Source organism: Apodemus sylvaticus, chromosome 5 (assembly GCF_947179515.1).
Source record: "Apodemus sylvaticus chromosome 5, mApoSyl1.1, whole genome shotgun sequence".
Lineage (NCBI taxonomy): Eukaryota > Metazoa > Chordata > Mammalia > Rodentia > Muridae > Apodemus > Apodemus sylvaticus.
In genome coordinates, this window is record NC_067476.1 from 28,184,401 (window position 1) to 28,198,537 (window position 14,137).

Here is a 14,137-nt window from a genome sequence, read left to right on the forward strand (position 1 = left end):
AAGGATCTTACATTTTGCTGCATACAGGAAAGACACCTCAGTGTCAAAGACAAACACTAGCTTAGAATAAAAGGCTGGAAGAAAATTTTACAAGCAAATGGTCTCAGGAAACAAGCCGGAGTAGCCATTCTAATATCAGATAAAATTGACTTTCAACCTAAAGTCATCAAAAGAGACTCTGAGGGACACTTCTTACTGGTCAACGGAAAAACACACCAAGAAAAACTCTCATTCCTGAACATCTATGCTCCAAATGCAAAGGCACCCTCATTCATAAAATAAACTTTACTAAAGCTCAAAGCACACACTGCACCTAACACAATAATTGTGGGTGACTTCAACACTGCACTTTCCTCAAAGGACCAATGAGGAATACAGAAACTAAACAGGGACACAAAGAAACTAATTGAAGCTTTGGACCAATTAGACATAACAGATATATTGAGAACATTTCATCCTAAAGCAAAAGAATATACCTTTTTCTCAGCACCTCATGGTATCTTCTCCAAAATTGACCATATAATTGGTCACAAGACAGACCTCAAGAAATATAACAAGATCAAAATAATCCTATGCCTCCTATCATATCACTATGGAGTAAAAGTGGTCTTCAATAGCAACAAAACAACAGAAAGCCCACATACACATCGAAACTGAACAATACTCTACTCAATGATACCTTGGTCAAGCCCTGAGTGCCTCCAAAAAGAAAATGGAGAGAGCATACACTAGCAGCTTAATGACACACCTGAAAGCCCTGGAGCAAAAACAAGCTAATTCACCCAGGAGGAGTAGAAGGCAGGAAATCATCAAACTCAGGGCAAGTCTCAAAGCATTTCTACTAAAATCAGCATCAAGTCAAAGCTGTCCACATTCCCCATACCTATTTAACTACTCATAGTACTTTCTCACTGAGAGCAGTGAGAAAACTGAAAGAGATCAAGAGGACATGGGTGGAGAAAGAAGAAATCAAAGTATTTTTATTTACATATAGAATAATTTTACATGTAAAAGACTCTAAAAAAATTCACCAAGAAATTTCTACAACTGACAAACAAATCTCACAAAGTAGCAGGATACAAGATTACCACAAAAATCAATATTCTTCTAATATACAAATGACAGACTGAGAAAGAAATCCAGAAGCAATAATGCCTTTCAACATAGCCTCAAAAAAAAATCTTGGGATAATTCTAATGAAGCAGGTAAAATTGTGTATGATAAGAACATGAGAAAACTGAAAAGACACAGAAGATAGTAAGCTTCCCCATGCTAGTGAATCAGTAGGATTAATATTGTGAAAATGGCTATACTATCTAAAGCAATCTACAGATCCAATTCAATCTCCACCAAAATTGCATCATAATCCTTCATACAAATTGAAGAAATCTTCCATTTCATATGGACATACATGGATATACACCCACATATACACCAAGGGTAAAAAAAAAAGTGATAGGATAGCTAAAACTATACTGAATAATAAAACTAATAGAGACATTTCAAGCTGTATTACAGAGCCATAGTAACAAAAATAGCATGGTATTGGCATAAAGTCAGACATGTTGATCAATGAAACTGAATTGAAGATATAGACACAAGTCCCCATAACAATGGACAGGTAATTTTTGACCAAGTCACCAACAATACCCACCGGAGAAAAGTCAGCATCTTCAATAAATGGTGTTGGTCAAACTAGATGGCTCTATGTAGAAGAATCCAAATAGATTCATATCTTCAAATTTTGCAAAACTCAACCGCAAATAGATTAAGGACTACAACATGAGAAATGGTACTCTGAATCTCAAAAGGAGAAATGGAGAGAAGGCTTGAACTCATTGGCACAGAAAAGGGCTATCTAGGCAGGATACAAATAGCACAGGCACAAAGACCAACAATTAATCAGCAGGAATTTATGAAGTTATAAAGTTTTTTAAAGGTTTATTTATTTATTATATGTAAGTACACTGTAGCTATCTTCAGACACACTAGAAGAGAGTGTTAGATCCCGTTATGGATGGTTGTGAGCCACCATGTGGTTGCTGGGATTTGAACTCAGGACCTTTGGAAGAGCAACCAGTGCCCTTAACCACTGAGCCATCTCACCAGCCTGTAAAGTTTCTTTACAACAAAGAATGCTGCCATTTGAGCAAAATGGCAGCTACAGAATGGGCAAAAGTTTTAGAAATTACACATCCAGTAGGGGGTTGGTATCTACAATATATAAAGAACCAAAAGATGGACATTAAGAAAACAAATAACCCAATTTAAAATGTAGTACAAATCTTAATGGAACTCTAAAAAGATGAAACACAGCTGGCTGAAAAACACTTAAAGAAATGTACAACATCCTTAGCCATCAGCAAAATGCAAATCACAACTAGTTTGAGATTTACCCCAGTCAGAAAGGCCAAGATCAATAACACAAATGACAGCTCATGCAGGCAAAGATGTGCAAACGGAGAATACATTTTCACTGCTAATGGGAATGTAAACTTGTACAGCTACTGTGGAAACCGGTTGGGAGTTTTGCTGGCAGTTGGGAAAAGACCTTCCCCCAAGATCAAGCTTTACCACTCTTAGGAACATACCCAAAGGACTCCACATCTTATTTCAAAGATACTTGTTTAACAGCACAAGACAGCATTGAGATTACTTCCTCTTTGTATTCTTGCTGTGGAATTTCAGATATAACCAGAATTCGATCTCCTTGATGAAGAATACCATGGAAGATTAGCAGTCAAAAATGCCCTTGCAAGCTTATCTTAGTTTCTGTTAAACCAGCTGCTTATACAGAACCCCCTCCAGCTAACTGCTAATCTTCACTTCTGTTAAATGATTTGCTTTTGCAAAGACCGACCTGAGCAAGGGTTCATAACATGATTTTTCCTTCATAGATCCCATACTTTGGACACTAAGGGCTCCACTTCTCTCCAAAATACCTGAATACAGTCCCAGCTACTTGGAATCAAGACTTCAATTGATTGTAAACTGTGTCAACTCTGGTGAGCTCCCTGTAACACATGCTCACCCATGTTCACTGCTGTTTTCTTCATAATAGCCAGAAACTGGAAACAGCATATATATCTATTAAGTTATGAATGGATAATGGAATGTGGCATATTTATACAGTAGACTATTATTCAGCTGTTAAGAAAAAGGAAAATGTGAAATTTTCAGGTGCGTGAAATGAGAAAAAAAAACTCTGAGTAAGGTAACTCAGATCCTAAAACACAAATATTATATAATCTCTCTTATATATGCACATAAGCTTTTAAGGTTTTGATATGTGTGCTATAATCTGAGTAGCCATAGGTGTTAGATTCTTAGTAACAAACCAGAGAAGAAGAGGAGAGGATCTGCCATAGAGGGAAAATACAATATAATGTTATGGAGAAACTAGAATAAGAGAATTAAGTAAGGAGAATTTTGGGGAAAAGGGATAAAAGGGAAAAGCAGAAAAAATGGGGAGGGCCAAACTTATGGCCATTTGAAAACCCATATGGAAACCTGAAATTTTACAAACTTCCGAGAGAGAGAGAGAGAGAGAGAGAGAGAGAGAGAGAGAGAGAGAGAAGGAATCTAAATGGCATCACCAAATAATAGGGGAGACAATGTTCCAACTAAACACATTATACTAACAAGTAAAGAACCCAGTGCCAGAAATGGGTTACATCTTGTTGAGTTCTGGGCCCATGGAAACTGCCAAATATCAAAGGTTAATCCCAAAGTTATTGGTTAGTCTCTAGAGCTTGATGGTGTGGCCCTATCGCTGAAGACGTATTTACTTGTGTTACTGAACACAGAAAGCTCAAGGTAGGGTCTTACTAGAAGAGTCACCCATACTAACTAGTGCTCATGCTACTAGAGGGGAGTGTGTAAACTATCAGGAGAGAAAGAATCATGAAGATCGCCCATGTACAAAACCTGCGACCTACAACCATGACCTAAAGATCAGATACACTGACACAATCATAGCACAAATGCTATACAAGTAACCACCACTTCCTGTTTGGTTTTAAGGCCCACTCCATGACACTGCTAAAGTCATGAACCAGAAACTAGATAGTTCATGGGCCTAGGATTTAACCTACTACTATGCTTAAGGAACACAGCAAAATATGACTCCTAATGACATACTGCTACACCCAGTGATCAGAGCATTACTCAACACACATTGGACAAACTTCTTGCAGTAGATGAGAACTAACACAGAGACCCACAACTGGACAATTTACAGAGAATGAGAGACTTTAACACATTCAATACTACTAATAAGATATTTCCATCAAATGCCTCCCATCAAGGTTCAAGATCTACTCAGAAGAACAGACAGAAACATTCAAATAACCAGTGGTGGTTTGTAGGGGGAAGTATTGATTCTCTAATTAGTTCTTGTGTCAATAAATAAGGCTGAAGCCAATCATTTGGCGAAGGGGAAAAGGTGGGACTTTGTGGTCCCAAGAGGAAGAAAGGGGTATGAGAGGGAGGAGACAGAGCAGGTGGTAGAGCAGAAGCAGCAGCAGAGTGTAGGTCTCAAGGAACCTATAAGTTGTAGCCTCTGCTGTGGGAGGAGGTCAGGGAGGATGGGGCAGGGTATTCTTTGCCCAGCCATTGAGTTATCTGGCTAGTTTGAAAATATTAAGGCTGTCTATTGGTTTCCATCTACTGGGACAAAGGTGAGCAGGAGAACCAGCACAGCCAGGGCAGTGGGCGGCGGCTTGATGGACACAACAGGACTTATATACAAAGGAACTCACAGTGATTTCGACAACATGCACAAGAGCTGTACAGTTTCAAGTCAAATGGAGTCCCAGCACTGAGAGTAGAAGTAAACACAGGGTCCCACCCTTAGCCAAGAAACTATCTGCAATTGATACCTATTGGCAAACTAAAAATCAGTTTTCTCCAGTGGAACACCAGTGTGAATATCAACCTTACTCCAGGGTAGGCCCCAAGTCCAGTAGTAGCTGGCTAACAGAAAGGACTCTGGTATTTCTGTGGACTTTACTTCAGGTGTTTTATTTATCTATTTATTTATTTACTTGTTAATGTCGATTGTCTTATTGATATTTTTGTCTTATTGATTTTTGTTGTTTGGTTTTGTTTGTTTGGGGAGAATTTCTTTTGCTTATGTTTTTGTGATCCTCTTAGGTTTTTTTTCTCTTTTTATTTTAATTCAGCTTGTTGAGTTTTGTTGTTGTTTGGTTGGTTGTTTTGTTTTTTAAGGTAGAAAACAAACTTATTTTAGAGTAAGTAGGAAAGTGGAGAGAATCTGAGAAAAATTGGGTTGGGGTAAACATGATCAAAACATATTGTGTGAAATTTATTTTTCAACAAAAAAAAAATAGTCGACTGTAAATACTTACACTCATCCCCACAATTTTAGATCTCATATAAATAAAATCATGAACATACACAAGGAACAAATGCCAATTCTTTCTCTTCCCTGTGTGTTTCTCATGTTACTGAGGTTGAAGCAGAGTTCAAAAATATTCCTTCCTTATGAGGTCAGTGAATTCTGATCAGCCAGTTGTCTCTATAAATGCTTTCTCTTACACAAGTAGTTAATTCTGTAAGACAACAAAAAAACAGCTTTCAATCCATCATTCAGAGCGTAGGCAAAAGTCTTCCTTGGTTAAGAGTGCTTTGAGGGATGTAGAAGTCAAAGATTTTTTTTAAACTGGAAAAAAAAAGCCTTTTTTGGTCATTTCAGCATCAAGACACAGCAAACAACTGAAATTCCTGCTGCTAACAGTGGAGACAGCTTCGAGCAACAAAGGCACACAGAAGAATCGATCTTTAGGGCAAATGATACTCGCTATGACTACAGACCCGGACCTCACGCTGGCATCGTGTACATGGACACCAACACCCCACTCCCACCCCCACCCCCCTGGATCAGCACTCTTGACTTACACAGGAAAGAAAAAATCGCTCCCAAGGCCCACTTGAAATTCTGATTAATAGGTTGCTCAGGTACAGAGCCAAGATTTGCAAACAGGCTGCTGTTGGTGCTTTGTCCAGAACCGAGGCTCATGAGAAGGATGGATGGGGCCCCCAGCGATAGAGCAAGGAGCATCACTCAGGCAGCAACTTGCAAGTCAGTCTCCAGTTTCTCTGCCCTCCATTTGGCACCACAGACGGCAAGCACTCCAGCTGGGTAGCGGAGCTTCAGCCAGCCCTCCTCACCTGAGCTGCCAAGTTTGGCAGTTGCCTATTATTTGCTACCCAAGCTCCCATGTAAAGGAAAAGGAGAAGACATGCTATGCGTCTTAATGGTAAAGAAGCTGGAAGAGGAATGGGGTTTGTTGCTTTAAGTACCATCATCTTATTTAGGAAGGTCAGTTAGTAAGAAAAAAAGAGAAACACTCTTGGCATGAGAAGACGATCAAGCAAGCATGGAGGATGTCCTGGCCTTTTTTTTTTTTTTTTTTTTGGCCATTTTTCACTCTGGAAAGCAATCGAGGGCTTTAGCAATAGAAAGCAACCAGCAACCCTAACAGTGAAAAGCAGGGACACGCTGGCCTCCCACTCACAGATCCAGCTGCTGCCTGACACAGCAGCACAAAGAACCTGGTTGAAAGGCAAAACGGTTTCAGGTTTTCCTGCTGTGGTCATTAGACATGTGAGCTGCTCTCAGAGGCTGTGTTGGGCCTGGGAAGCCAGGCACCTGTTGTCGGCAGAAACACAATACACTTATTGATTTGAGAGGGCTGCACGGAGTAACTAGAGAGGACACACAAAAATCCAAAGTAATAAATGGACCCATTACCCAATGACGTTGCAAAGGGGTGGGGGCTCAAAAGGAGAGCCGTAGATCCAGCTTACTTTATCTAAGGCAGTACAAAGCAGAGAGGACTGTTTATGGAGGTTGGAGAAAGGGCAGAGGGGGAGGAGCAAGAAAGGAAGTGCTGGTTAATAGAAATGGTGCTGTACTTGAGACCCTCTGAAAGAGCCCTTCTGATTTATCTTCTCCTGAAGCTGCAGCCGCAGCGATTGAAGTGACTATAATAGCCCAGGAGAAATGTTGGTGCTATTAGATGGGTGATTGATGGAAACGCTGCCAAAACAGCTAGGGAATTTGTCAATGTGTTGTTGGTTTTTTTTTTTCAAGTTTGTTAATGATGACACTGGCAAAGTGTAAACAAACTCTGCCCAGCAGCCATGTTGTGCAGGGCCCCAAACTGACATTCATTTGCTAGATTGTTCCAATTAAGTATCATCAACTGGAGGAACCTCTCCCTGCTCTCAGGCCAGGGCAGCTGAGGCCTACGCAACATATAAGTTGAAGAAAGGCATCCAAGTAAGGTTTCTTTTTTTTTTTTAAACTGGCCCAAAGGACTGAGCAACCCAATTGTCGCAGGGCGCCTAGCAGTAGAAAAGCACACATTCTAGAGAGTTGTATAATCTGAATAATCAAAAGCCCTGTGACCACTGTGTAAGTCATAAGACTTTTTTAAGGACAAGGTTACAATTACTGCCACTCTTGTTAGCTTGTTAACTCAAAATCTGATTTTTTTTTTTCCCTGTCAGATTCTCTTCCCAAAATATTTCTTGGAGAAAGTTTCTATGTCCACAAATCATTTCTGATTGTCACTAGGTGACGACCGGCTGTTCACTGCACTGAAATTCTCTTCAATATGTCTTTCTCCCACAGAGATTGTCTGGGTAAATTGTGTTCCAGGCGGTGTGCCCACGTGAAGGTCCAGAAATGGAGAAGAGAAGCCCTGGACTCTTCCAATTCATAGTCACTAAATAGATACTGATATTACATAGATGGAAAAAAACTATTAGTTGTCTGTCTTAGTTACTAATGCTGTGATCAGATGCCATGAGCAAAAGCAAGTTGGAGAAGAAAGGGTTTATTGGGCTTATATTAAAATAAAAAAAAATGGTCCACACTGTAGTCAATCACTGAAGGAAGCTAGGACAGAAACTCAAACAGTTTCTGTCTGTTAACTTAGAGGCAAGAGCTGATATAGAGGCTATGGAGGGTGCTGTTTACTGACTTGCACAGCCCAGGTGTGGCCCCACCCACAGTGGGCTGGGCCCTCCCATCTTAACCACCAATTAAGAAAATATGAAGTTCTTTTCTCAATCTAGATTGCCCCCTCGAAGATGTCTATAGTTTTTTTCCATGTTGACATAAATCTAGCCAACCACTGTCTAATCACAGTTGTGATGAGAACTGGGAGCAAAGACATGTGAACAATGTTGTATGCTCACAAAATGAGAACTGGATAAAGGCTACGGGTAAAGGAAGAAGTCCTTATATTTTAGTAGCATTCTGAAGCACATGTAGGAGTTGGGGCAGCACAGAAGAAAAGAAAAGATCCATTCAAATGGACTACACAGCTAGAAGTCCCAGAAGCATGGAAGAGCAGCGTCCTCAGACCACTGAACCATAAAAAGGATGAGGTCACGAAGGACTGTTAGATTATGTTAAAGACTTTAGCCTGTAAAGCATGTCTATATGAAAGGCCAGTAGAAGAACTTAGGAAAAACAATTACACATTTAAGTTATGTTATAGAAGATCATGCTGGCTCTACAAGGCATGTCCAAAACGCACAAAGCATGCATGTATTATCAGTAATAGAGACATTATTGTAGTGTTTCAGGTTATAGCTCACATGGCTTAGACTAAGAATATGGCTACATTAGTAAAAATAAATCAATAGACTGAAAGGCATTGGAGAGGTAAGAATCAGTCAGTCTTGCTAATTGAGAGAATGTAGTGAGAGGGTAGGGGAGTCCCTCCCTGTTGTCAGCTGTTGCCTGTGGTATGGACAGTGGTAGTATTTTTTTTTAAATACAGGTAAATGTCTATGAGGCAGAAACAGGTCAAATAACAGGTTTGTAATATCAGGTTGTTGGGATGATAACTCACTGGGTAAAACAGTTACCACTCAAGTGTAGGATCTGAGTTCAGAACCCAGGACTCACACAACTCAGTAACCTATATCTGTAACTCTGGCTCTGCTAGAGCAAAGTGGGAGGAGGAGACAAGAGAAGCTTTGGAACCAATACCATAGCATGTATAGCATTGAACAAGAAGTGACCTTGTCTCAAACAAGGCACTTTCACACATGAAGTGTGGAGTGTACACGCTCGTGTACATGTACAAGCACACACGTATGCACACGTATGCACATACACTCATGCACACACACGTGCACACACAGACACCTCAGCATACATACTATGCATGAACTGGTACACTCATGCACACACACACACACACATACACACACATACACATACACACCACAGAAAGAGAATAAAAGATAAAAGCCAAAGTAGGGCAATGTAGATTTGTGAAGCAAAGCCTAGGCAATGTAAATGTATATCACCAGTAATCTGTCTTTTACTTTCTTCAAAATAATCAGCGTCCTAAGGCAAACCAGAAAGGAAATCTGATACCCTGCAAAAATGCAAAAAAGAAAATGCCAATGCCATGCCAACTCTAATCATGATTTCAAAAAAAGAAAAAGAAAAGAAAAGAAAAGAAAGCTCTATGTGAATATGAAGGAACCCTAGGAAGGCAGAGTATAAGAGAGCTCAGTCCCCATGAGGAAGCAAAATCTTACTTTAGGATGTCCCCAGGAGCAGGTGTGGCGCTAGGGCTGTGGAGAATCAGGCTTGCCGAAGGAGGCCACTGCCCAAGGCAACATTTCCACTCCACTAGTCAGCAAATGGTGAACCGGTCTTAATTTTGTTCCTGTTATATTTTTAAAATACGAGTCTGCAAGAAGAAATAACCTGAAATAAGTTGTATGTTTTCTGACAAGCTAAGTCAAAATGTTTTCCTGTTTTCTTACAAGAAACTTCACAATGAGAATTTTTAATTTAGGAAAAATATTTTTTTTCATACAAATCTTAGAACAATTTGCCTCAGTCTCCTTAGCTACCACATCTAGCTGGAATCCTCTCCCCAACAAGGTTACTTGATTCCCAAGAGCCCATTCCAGAGCACGGGACTCCTGTGGTCACAGCCTGCTTCTGGGCTGGAACCACACCATTTCCATTACACAAGGGATGCAACAAGGAAGACAGGGCTGTCAAGATATTTTTATTCTCTGATGCCTCCAAGGCAGAGCTGCTTTGCAAGGGGACAGCCAGACACATCTCCCACAAGGCACTGAGTGGTGCTGAAAGCAACTTAACTTTCTCTGTCAAAGGCTCTTCCTGCAGAGATGCGAAAGGAAAATGTGTACCATTGAAACAAACCGAAAGCACGTCAGGATGATTGGCAAGCTGACTTCCCAGAAGAAGAAATAATTATTGCCTGATAATGGCAGCTTACATCAGACATGTGAATTTCCAGGCCACCATTTGTGTTATTGCAGGCTGCCTGACATCACAGGAAGTCTTTTGTGGCTTCTGAGGCAGAGCAGTGAAACAGTTTTGGCCTCATCCTTTGACGATGGCAGCCTCGGTGACAGTAGTGTAGACAACCATCTCCCACACGTCTGTCCCTCCTTGTTCTACCCAGCAGATGAAGCAAATTAAAAAGCAGGCACCTGGTGGGCCTGTAGTCACAGCATTCACCATTTTTAACTTGATAATTTTCCAAGGCAGATTAATAATCATTGTTTACACAATCTATTACAACCAAAGAAATATTACTTGGGTTTTTAATTTACTGGCGTCTAAAACACACAAAAAGGAAAGAAATTTAAAAATAAAATAAAAAGAACTATCTCTTGCCTTCTAAATTCTGGAGGCCCTTACTGGGCATGTTCTTTCCAGACCTTGAGTGACCTCCTTTTACACTCCACTTTTCAGTTTTGTCTGAGTTAGTGTTCTGTTGCTGCTAAGAGACACCATGGCCAAAGCAACTCTTATAAAAGAGAGCATTTAATAACTTGTGTCCTCATTAGGGTTATCATTACCAGGGCAAAACATTATGCCTAGAAGCAACTTGGGGAGGAATGGGCTTTATTTCACTCACAGTTCCAAATAATGATTCTTCATCAAAAGTAGTGAATGTAGGAACTCAAGCAGGGCAGGAATATAATGGAAGGAGCTGATACAAGGTCTTGCTTGGGGTGCTGTTTAGTGGGTTGCTCTCCATGACTTACTCAGCCTGCTGTTATAGAACCCAGGACCTCCTGTGCCAGGGACGGACTCACCCACAATGGGCAGGCCTTCTGCACAGATTATGAATTAAGAAAACGGCCCTTTGTAATTTTATGAGGTCCCATTTGTCAATTCTTGATTTTAGAGCATAAGCTATTGGTGTTCTATTCAGGAACTTTTCCCCTGTGCCTATGTCCTCAAGGGTCTTTCCCAGTTTCTTTTCTATTAGTTTCAGTGTGTCTGGTTTTAGGTGGCGGTCCTTGATCCACTTGGAGTTGAGCTTAGTACAAGGAGATAAGAATGAATCAATTTGCATTCTTCTGCATGCTGACCTCCAGTTGAACCAGCACCATTTGTTGAAATAGTTCCACTGGATGGTTTCAGCTCATTTGTCAAAGATCAAGTGACCATAGGTGTGTGGGTTCATTTCTGGGTCTTCAATCCTATTCCATTGATCTACCTGCCTGCCACTGTACCAATACCATGCAGTTTTTAACACTATTGCTCTGTAGTACTGCTTGAGATCCCAGATACTGATTCCCCCAGAAGTTCTTTTACTGTTGAGAATAGTTTTAGCTATCCTGGGTTTTTTGTTATTCCAGATAAATTTGAGAATTGCTCTTTCTAACTCTGTGAAGAACTGAGTTGGGATTTTGATGGGGATAGCAAAGGACACTGTCAAAAGGACAAACTGGCAAGCAACAAATTGGGAAAAGATCTTTACCAACCCTACATCCGACAGAGGGCTAATATCCAATATATACAAAGAACTCAAGAAGTTAGACTCCAGAGAACCAAATAACCCTATTAAAAAATGGGTTACAGAGCTAAACAAAGAATTTTCACCTGAAGAACTTTGAATGGCTGAGAAGCACCTTAAGAAATATTCAGCATCATTAGTCATTAGGGAAATGTAAATCAAAACAACCCTGAGATTTCACCTCACACCAGTCAGAATGGCTAAGGTTAAAAACTCAGGAGACAGCAGATGTTGATGAGGATGTGGATAAAGAGGAACACTCCTCCACTGCTGGTGGGATTGCAAGATGGTACAACCACTCTGAAAATCAGTCTGGTGGTTCGTCAGAAAATTGGGCATGACACTTCCAGAGGTCCCTGCTATATCACTCCTGGGCATACACCCAGAGAATTCTCCAGCATGCAATAAGGACACATGCTCCACTATGTTCATAGCAGCCATATTTATAATAGCCAGAAGCTGGAAAGAACCCAGATGTCCCTCAGTGGAGGAATGGATACAGAAAATGTGGTTTATTTACAATGGAATACTACTCAGCAATTAAAAACAATGAATTCATCAAATTCTTAGGCAATTGATTGGAACTGGAAAATATCATCCTAAGTGAGATAACTTACTCACAAAAGAAAACACATGGAATGCAGTCACTGATAAGTGAATATTTGCCCAGAAGCTCTGAATACCCAAGACACAACTCACATATCAAATCATTCCCAAGAAGAAGGAAGGAGAGGGCCCTGATCCTGGAAAGGCTTGATGCAGCATTGTAGGGGATTACCAGGACAGAGAAGTGGAAGGGGGTTGATTGGGTGGAGGGAAGAGGGACTTAATGGGACTTATGGAGAGGGGGAACTGGGAAAGGGAAAATCATTTAGAATGTAAACAAAGAATATAGAAAATAAAAAGAAAATTAAAAAGAAAAAGAAAAAAGAAAACGGCCCACAGGCTTGCCTCCCACCTAATTTTATCAAGACATTTTCTCACCTGAGGCTTCCTCCTCTCCGATGACTCAAGTTGATATGAACATAGCCAACTAACCCCTTGTCAACCTGATGCACAAACACATGTCACTTTTAAACTAGAACCTTTCCTTTCTCACTTATCCCCAAGATGTCAGGTTAATATTAATCTGACAGTATAAAACACAATAACTTTAAAAAGTCCCATAGCCTTTACAAATGCAAACACTTTAAAAATCCAGTCTCTTTAAAATAGCCAATCTCTTAAAAAAAAATTCAAACCCACTTTTTAAAGTTTTGTCTTTCATCTATGCATGTCTTTTAAAAAATCAAAATTAAACACTTTTTTCAAGAGGGAAGAACCAGGCCATTGTCTGAACAAAGCACAAATAAACTTTAACAGTTTAACTCAATGCTCCACCATCTGGGACTCAATGACGATTTTCTGGGCTCCAGCAATGGACCTGGGTCACTTCTCCCACTCCGACCTCTGCAGCTCACACAGCTTTTCTTCTATATTCAGGCCAGCTCCACTCTACTACTGTTCTCCACTTGCACCCACAGCCTCTTCTGAGCTCTCTTCAGGGACTCCAGCCCTACCACAGGGTGCTAAACCTCAACTGTTCTCCATGCCTCCCTTCAGTGCCAGCTGGATTGCTCTTAGACTACCAAGTTCAGCTACCAGCAAAAGTCACATGAAACCTTGGCCACTTCTGGAACACATCATCTGTGTGTTGACCCTGTGTGAGGGAATACTGCCCAGAAGACATCACCTCAGTGATGTTGGGCTCTTCTTAAACACAGCTGATTCTTAGTCCCCAGTTGACCAGCATTCGTTGTCTCAGTAAAGCAAAGGTTTTATCTAGTGGTTTTGCTCTCTCGTTAATCACAGCCAATTCACAGCTCCAAGTGACCAGACTCCACAGATTCATCACACAAAAGACCCAATAGAATCTGCTTCCTTCTGGAACGTCACAAGCCAGGCCTTCACCATCTGCCCTGATCTCAACATTCTTATCTTCCAAGGTCCTAAAGAACAGCTCACCCAGCTCTCAACACCCAACAGCTTTTCTATTCCCAACTTTCAAAGCCCTTCCACAATCCTCCCAAAACAACACACTTCTGTCATAACATTACTCCACTATCCTGGTACCAACTTCTGTCTCAGTGTTCTATTACTGTGAAGTGACACTATGACCCTGGCAAGTTTTATAAAAGAGGACATTTAATTGTCGCTTGCTTCTGGTTTCAATGGTTTGATTGACTGATTATCATCATTGCAGGAAGCATAGAGGCATCTAGGCACACGGTGCTGGGGAAGTAGCTGAGAGTTCT